Source organism: Schistocerca cancellata, unplaced genomic scaffold (assembly GCF_023864275.1).
Source record: "Schistocerca cancellata isolate TAMUIC-IGC-003103 unplaced genomic scaffold, iqSchCanc2.1 HiC_scaffold_754, whole genome shotgun sequence".
Lineage (NCBI taxonomy): Eukaryota > Metazoa > Arthropoda > Insecta > Orthoptera > Acrididae > Schistocerca > Schistocerca cancellata.
Genome location: NW_026046765.1, coordinates 3,232,319 through 3,240,888, shown reverse-complemented (window position 1 = coordinate 3,240,888; position 8,570 = coordinate 3,232,319).

Here is an 8,570-nt window from a genome sequence, read left to right as displayed (position 1 = left end):
GAAAGGCTTAGAAATTGCTTTCGACCTGTTTACGAAACCTTTTGCCGTTTCAGTTTAAACCGCAGCAGGCCTATGTAGATGGAATGGATTGATCTGCATTGTAATTCTCGTTTAAAGAAAAATTCTCTTACGTTAAAACTGATCAATGCGAAAATCTGTGAAGCTGTCTCTACCTGTCCGTATGCTGATAATTTGTACGAGATAAAAACAGTATCATGTCTTCATCACGCCAAATATAATTAAATTATACTGATAACTGTTTCTTTTTCTGTTCTGTATTGTTGATAAACGTGAAATACAAAACCAAGCGTTACACTGCGCCTACGTTGCTACTTAAACGCGGTGCTTTGAAATTTCCGTCTCTTCCTCCATCCCATTCTCAGACTGTGTGCCGTAGGGATGGGGCAAGTGTGTTGCTAGGTGAGAGAGCTCGCAGCGCACGGCCGACATGCCGAAATTTGGCCGACCCTGATCTATAGGTTCTGATGGGTAAATTTGCAAGTATCAAATTATGTGACATATGGCCGTATATTTTGATTTAGAAGTTTACCTGCCTGACGCTGCCAAGGGACTGTAAACATTTTTTATTTATTTGTTCGTTTATTTAACCTGAAGTTATTAGGGCCGTCTCTTTCACGGGACTAGCGTTTCACGCATACAGTTCCTTTTTTACATCATTGTAACATAAGAATTAACAATTTTATATGACAAATAGTATTGAAATAATGTGAGTAAATAATAATGGCTATGAACTGTTTAATTTTAATCTGGTGTGAAGTACAGGTTGAAGTTTTGTCCTCTGCCTTGTGTGTGTGCATGTGTGAAATGTCAGACTTCTCACCTCAAGTTGAATGTCTGATAGAACCGCACAAGGATCTGAAAACCGGATCTCAAGGAGTGAATTTCAACCTGTGACCTTCAATTTAATGTCCGGTATTTAGCACAAATTACTCCTTCTCTAAACTTTTTATAGTAAGACAGCTGATTTGCATGAATTAAATTTCGCCATTTCACAATAATATATCTCATTAACATAAATTCAGATTTAGTACTTCTTTGAATTTGCATTCATAAAACTCATAATCGAAGGACGAACGCTGCTACTACTTGAAACATAGATGTTAAGTTCAGTGAATACCATTTATTTTCCGTACGTAAAAAGGACGTGGGACATGATTTTGACAACTGCTGATCACATTAAATATTAACCATAATCTCTGTCAGATGAACAGGAATGAATGAAACTGAATTAGTTGACGTGTGTCTGCGTATGGAAAAGGGGGAAACAGCAACCAATACATTCGTACTTCTTGTTCATGAGACAGATTGTCCCCGAACAACAATGAATGTGCACTGAAGATTTTAATAAAAAATTGTGCATGCATTAAAGAGGCAAAAAAGTTTTTGAACAGAAAGAAAATAACCTGTGTCTTGTCACTTGACTTATCAACCATGCGAGGGCTGAGCAGTAGTTTATCGTAGAGAGTAATTGTACTGCGAATATTGGCAGTGGTGGCGTGCATTCTGTGCTTCCAAACTCGTCTGGCGGTGGGTGAATCACTAGGAAAACTGCTCAATGCTGAAATAAGTTTCTGAAAAATCCCGTCCAATTTTAAGTTAAAGACGACGACAATATGCGTCCAAAGCAAGAGCAAATCCTGTCTTTAGATTTGTGCAAAATTCAAAACAAAGTGAAGAAATAAATTCTAAAGGAAGTGTAAAATATATGATCCTCAGTGATGGTCATGAATAAGCACGCACTTACAGCCAACGTTCCCCTAACGTAGACTAGGAAATGAAAACTTTTGTAAGTCTTTTCTAGTCTTATTTCTCAGACTTTAGTTAGTCACAACTTAAGGCCAAACAGGAACTGTCAACTTTACTGTGTGGTAAGGCACATGACCGGTCTGCAATTGCTAATTACCAAGCAGAAGTACCTCCTACTCGTTGCCGAGGCAGCTGGGCGTAGAGATACATGTTAATGGCGTAAAGCAATCAGCCCGACTCAGACTACCTGAAAATGGAAGTAAGACCAGTCCCTCACGCTGCTAATTACAAAGCTTTGCATTGTCCCTCTTACTATCATTTCTTACATCCCTTGGCCAGTCACAGGCCAGGGCGCAGTACAGGGAAATTCTGTCCAATCCTGCATGTTGTTACATTTTATTGTTGCCAGGGAAGCGTCTCCTACAGACCCTTTGATGTCATGGCGTTCAGGCCACTCACCATTTCTCTTTTTACACGTTGCTAACGTCACTGCTCCCTCATACTCTGTAGTATCTGTGAAAAGAGCAAAACTAAACAGAAGTGGCCGGAGGAGGAATTCTCCTGTCCCTCAGGTAAAATTATCAAATTTAGCCGAGAGAGCCGCCTCCCCAGCGTGGGGCGATGATCACTTTTCCCGCCGTTGGGTACAGTAAAATGGCGACGAGAAAACTTGTTCAGAGATTTCGCCAGGCCTGAAGCCTGTTGTATTCCTCAGAGTCAAAAACGACCTCTGCGAAACTCAGCAGGCGTGGCCGCACTTATGGCGCACTGGTCCACTCTGACTATTGTATAGATATTATTATACAGAGGCCGAGGACTTGCTACTGGTCGCCGCTCCCTGTGAAACCTTCCTTCTCTCCCACTACTGTCAAAGTCTGCTCTGCTATCAAGACAACTCACTGAAACTAAAAGCTGTGGGGGACATCGGGGCTAGTTGTCATTAGGGATAAATTGGCACACTGCTTCTTGTTTCTACCGCTATAAGGACCGAGCGCTAGAATCGCCACAGTCAAACTCACAAACGACGTTGTACCTTCGAATGTAGTTGCAGTATGATGAGAACTTTCTGAAAGGAAAGATTTCATGTTTCTTACTTTTCAGATGGGTGAGTATTTTTTTTTTTTTCTTCACACAAGGTTTTGTTATTTCGCGAATCTCCAGAACGTGTCTGAGAATTTTAAGCAGTTGTGATGGGTAGAGGAGACATTACTAACTGTACTCAAGTACTGAACTACTTCGTAAAACTTTTTGTGTAGCACTGAGGCATCCATGTTGTTTAAAATGTGTTGTGGGGGCAAATTGACAGCTTAGGGGCATGTTGGCATAGACCACGTGGCGTATGCCAACTTACCCCTCACTCACATTTTTTTCACATAGGTATCTGCTGACGTTTTTAAATTACTTTCTGATACATTTAGTTGAAGATTTGCCAGGAGGAATTATAAGAGAAGGGTGGAACGAGGAATGCATACTAATCAGAAATTAAAGAGTGCCATACGTGCTCACATCATTGACACAAGAAGCCTAGCCGCCATTGGAGAAAATTCAATACACCACTGCACGGAGCTTACTTAGGTACTGCCAAAAAGGGAGAGACTGTGAAGCTTCCACCGATGAAGTCGATCATGTTTTAAGTGGATATAAAAGTCCTAGGAAGGTATGTATACGATACGTGACTTCAATTTTTTAAAAAATCGTTCTGTAAACTTTTCCGTATGGGCATACTGAACTCCAAGGCCATATATCTAGCTACTACCCATGCCTGTCGTAATATCAGGTTCGCAACTGATGACATACTTCGTATTTTGTGTTAGAGGTTTTCTCTCTTGAACAGTAGTATCTGCTAAGTGAATATCTTAAGAAAGTCTCAGATATTTATATTTCGGCTTAAGCCCGGAGGAAGGTCAGAAAATCTACTTTTCAATACGCCATCAAAAATGAAGTTAACGTACCACTTTCTTGGGAAGGAAAGAAAATGGCGGAACCTGACTGGTACACGTATTTTATGAAGCGGCGTCAGAGTTTATCCATCCGAACACCAGAAGCCACAAGCGTAGCCAGGCCCACCAGTTTTAATGAAGTAAATGTGAACAATTTCTTCAGCTTACTTAAAAAGATTTTGGATATATTGAAGTTGCAAGCTCAAGATAGAAGGAATATGGATGAAACGGGGATCACAACAATATAGAAACCATACACAGTGGTAGCACGGAAAGGGTTGAATCAAACTCAAAAGACAAACTCAGCTGAAAGAGGCAGACTCGTAACCCTAGCAACATGTGTGTCAGCTGGAGGTAACGCTATCCCTCCTTTCTTCGTATTTCCTAGAGCAAAATACAAACCACATTTTGTTCGAGGCGCTCCAGCTAGCTCTGACGGTGATGCCAACAAGTCAGGTTGGATGGTAGGAAGAAATTGTATTATCCAAGCACTTCATTCGTCATTCTAGAAGTTCGAAGGATTGCCCAACACTTCTGCTGCTTGACAACCGCGACTCTCATTTGTCTATTGAAGCACTTGATTTGCTGAAAGAATCGGGAGTGGTTGTCGTATCATTTCCCCCAAACTGCAGTCATAAATTGAAGCCTCTGGACGGAGGATGTTTGGGCCACTTAAAAAATATATCAGTAGTGCTTGTGGAGCTTGGATGAGCAATCACCCTGGCCAAACGATTTCAGTTAATGACGCGCCTAGCATCGTGAAGTTAGCTTTTCCGCTTGCAACAACCTCATCCAGTATCACCACAGGGCTTAGAGCGAGTGGGATTTGCCCTGACATCTTTCGTGAATTCCACTTTCTGCGATCATCTATCACGGATCACCCGCCATCTGATGGTGTCCAGACTGTGAATGCCGACGTTGTAATTGATCTGCCTCCTCCATAAAGTCTTTCCATATCGTCTTCCAATGATGCAGCCACTCCAAGCACACCATCGTCGTCCCGACTTGTAACACCAGAAGAAATTCGCCCTTTTCCAAAAGAAGACCCACGAAAAATGTCCAGCTGTGGCAGGAAAAGGAGACATACTACTATCTTGACAGATAGTCCTACCAAAAATGTATTGGCAAAAAGTAAGCAAGTGTCAATTAGTAGTCCTAGTTTAGAGAAGATAGGCAAAAGGGATGCAACTTAAAAAAAAAGAAGGGAAAACGTTCTCGGGGAAATGATTCACATGTAACGGAATCTGAAGATGAAACTTCAGATATAATAAGCTATGCTGATTATGAGGATAGCCTCTATTTCCCACTAAATACAGACACTGAAGAGGAATATGAGCCCAAGTCGCCACCATCTCGAGAATGCCCAACAATACCGACTACCGAAGGGAACACCACGAATGTAGGTACTATCAGGTGAAAGACTTCGTGATGGTCAAGTATAGTGCACGTCTGTGTCCTGGAAAGGTATTGGAAGGTGATGGTGATGAAATATTTGTTTCCACAATAGTGGAAGAAGAGAAGTGTTTGAGATGGGACGACGTTCCTGACTCGATTTGGTATACCAGAAGCAAAACTGTGCGAAAACTAAAATCACCAGTTCAAGTGAGCAATCGAGCTACTTTCCTGGAGGACATAAATTTTTGGCTCTACTGTTTCGTTGCTATTTTTTGTTTTATTATCATGTTTTATTATCATGACCTGTAGATTAAAACTGAAGAAACTGCAAAAAGGTGGGAATTTAAAGAGATGGGACCTGGATAAACTGAAAGAACCAGAGGCTGTACAGAGTTTCAGGGTGAGCATAAGGGAACAATTGCCAGGAATTGGGGAAAGAAATACAGTAGAAGAAGAATGAGTAGCTTTGAGTGATGAAGTAGTGAAGGCAACAGAGGATCAAGTAGGTAAAAAGACGAGGGTTAGTAGAAATCCTTGGGTAGCAGAAGAAATAATGAATTTAATTGATGAAAGGAGATAATATAAAAATGCAGTAAATGAAGCAGGCAAAAAGGAATACAAACGTCTCAAAAATGAGATCGACAGGAGGTGCAAAATGGCTAAGCAGGGATGGCTAGAAGACAAATGTAAGTATGTAGAGGCGTATCTCACTAGGGGTAAGATAGATACTGCCTACAGGAAAATGAAAGAGACCTTTGGAGATAAGAAAACCACTTGTATGAACATCAAGAGCTCAGATGGAAACCCAGTTCTAAGCAAAGAAAGGAAAGGTAAAGCGCAAAGGTGGAAGGAGTATATAGAGGGTCTATACAAAGGCGATGTACTTGAGGACAATTTTATGGAAATGGAAGAGAAGGTAGATGAAGATGAAATGGGAGATACAATACTGCGTGAAGAGTTTGACAGAGCACTGAAAGCCCTGAGTCGAAACAAGGCCCCCGGAGTAGACAACATTCCATTGGAACTACTGACGGCCTTGGGAGAACCAGTCCTGACAAAACTCTACCATTTGGTGAGCAAGATTTATGAAACAGGCGAAATATCCTCAGACTTCAAGAAGAATATAATAATTCCAATCCGAAAGAAAGCAGGTGTTGACAGATGATAAAATTACCGAACAATCAGTTTAATAAGCCACAGCTGCAAAATACTAACACAAATTCTTTACAGACGAATTGAAAAACAAGTAGGAGCCGACCTCGGGGAAGATCAGTTTGGATTCCGTAGAAATACTGGAACACGTGAGGCAATACTGACCATACGACTTATCTTAGATGAAAGATTAAGGAAAGGCAAACCTACGTTTCTAGCATTTGTAGACTTAGAGAAAGCTTTTGACAATGTTGACTGGAATACTCTCTTTCAAATTCTAAAGGTAGCAGGGGTAAAATACGGGGAGCGAAAGGCTATTTACAATTTGTACAGAAACCAGATGGCAGTTGTAAGAGTCGAGGGACATGAAAGGGAAGCAGTGGTTGGGGAGGGAGTAAGACAGGGCTGTAGCCTCTCCCCGAAGTTATTCAATCTGTATATTGAGCAAGCAGTAAAGGAACCAAAAGTAAAATTCGGAGTAGATATTAAAATCCATGCTGAAAAAATAAAAAGTTTGAGGTTCGCCAATGACATTGTAATTCTGTCAGAGACAGCAAAGGACTTGGAAGAGCAGTTGAATGGAATTGACAGTGTCTTGAAAGGAGGATATAAGATGAACATCAACAAAAGCAAAACGAAGATAATGGAATGTAGCCGAATTAAGTCGGGTGAGGCTGAGGGAATTAGATTAGGAAATGAGACACTTAAAGTAGTAAAGGAGTTTTTGCTATTTGGGAAGCAAATTAACTGATAATGGTCAAAGTAGAGAGGATATAAAATGTAGACTGGCAATGGCAAGGAAAGCGTTTCTGAAGAAGAGAATTTTGTTAACATCGAGTATAGATTTAAGTTTCAGGAAGTCATTTCTGAAAGTATTTGTACGGAGCGTGGCCATGTATGGAAGTGAAACATGGACGATAAATACACTCCTGGAAATTGAAATAAGAACACCGTGAATTCATTGTCCCAGGAAGGGGAAACTTTATTGACACATTCCTGGGGTCAGATACATCACATGATCACACTGACAGAACCACAGGCACATAGACACAGGCAACAGAGCATGCACAATGTCGGCACTAGTACAGTGTATATCCACCTTTCGCAGCAATGCAGGCTGCTATTCTCCCATGGCGACGATCGTAGAGATGCTGGATGTAGTCCTGTGGAACGGCTTGCCATGCCATTTCCACCTGGCGCCTCAGTTGGACCAGCGTTCGTGCTGGACGTGCAGACCGCGTGAGACGACGCTTCATCCAGTACCAAACATGCTCAATGGGGGACAGATCCGGAGATCTTGCTGGCCAGGGTAGTTGACTTACACCTTCTACAGCACGTTGGGTGGCACGGGATACATGCGGACGTGCATTGTCCTGTTGGAACAGCAAGTTCCCTTGCCGGTCCCGGTCTAGGAATGGTAGAACGATGGGTTCGATGACGGTTGGGATGTACCGTGCACTATTCAGTGTCCCCTCGACGATCACCAGTGGTGTACGGCCAGTGTAGGAGATCGCTCCCCACACCATGATACCGGGTGTTGGCCCTGTGTGCCACGGTCGTATGCATACCTGATTGTGGCGCTCACCTGCACGGCGCCAAACACGCATACGACCATCATTGGCACCAAGGCAGAAGCGACTCTCATCGCTGAAGACGACACGTCTCCATTCGTCCCTCCATTCACGCCTGTCGCGACACCACTGGAGGCGGGCTGCACGATGTTGGGTCGTGAGCGGAAGACGGCCTAACGGTGTGCGGGACCGTAGCCCAGCTTCATGGAGACGGTTGCGAATGGTCCTCGCCGATACCCCAGGAGCAACAGTGTCCCTAATTTGCTGGGAAGTGGCGGTGCGGTCCCCTACGGCACTGCGTAGGATCCTACGGTCCTGGCGTGCATCCGTGCGTCGCTGCGGTCCGGTCCCAGGTCGACGGGCATGTGCACCTTCCGCCGACCACTGGCGACAACATCGATGTACTGTGGAGACCTCACGCCCCACGTGTTGAGCAATTCGGCGGTACGTCCACCCGGCCTCCCGCATGCCCACTATACGCCCTCGCTCAAAGTCCGTCAACTGCACATACGGTTCACGTCCACGCTGTCGCGGCATGCTACCAGTGTTAGAGACTGCGATGGAGCTCCGTATGCCACGGCAAACTGGCTGACACTGACGGCGGCGGTGCACAAATACTGCGCAGCTAGCGCCATTCGACGGCCAACACCGCGGTTCCTGTTGTGTCCGCTGTGCCGTGCGTGTGATCATTGCTTGTACAGCCCTCTCGCAGTGTCCGGAGCAAGTATGGTGGGTCTGACACACC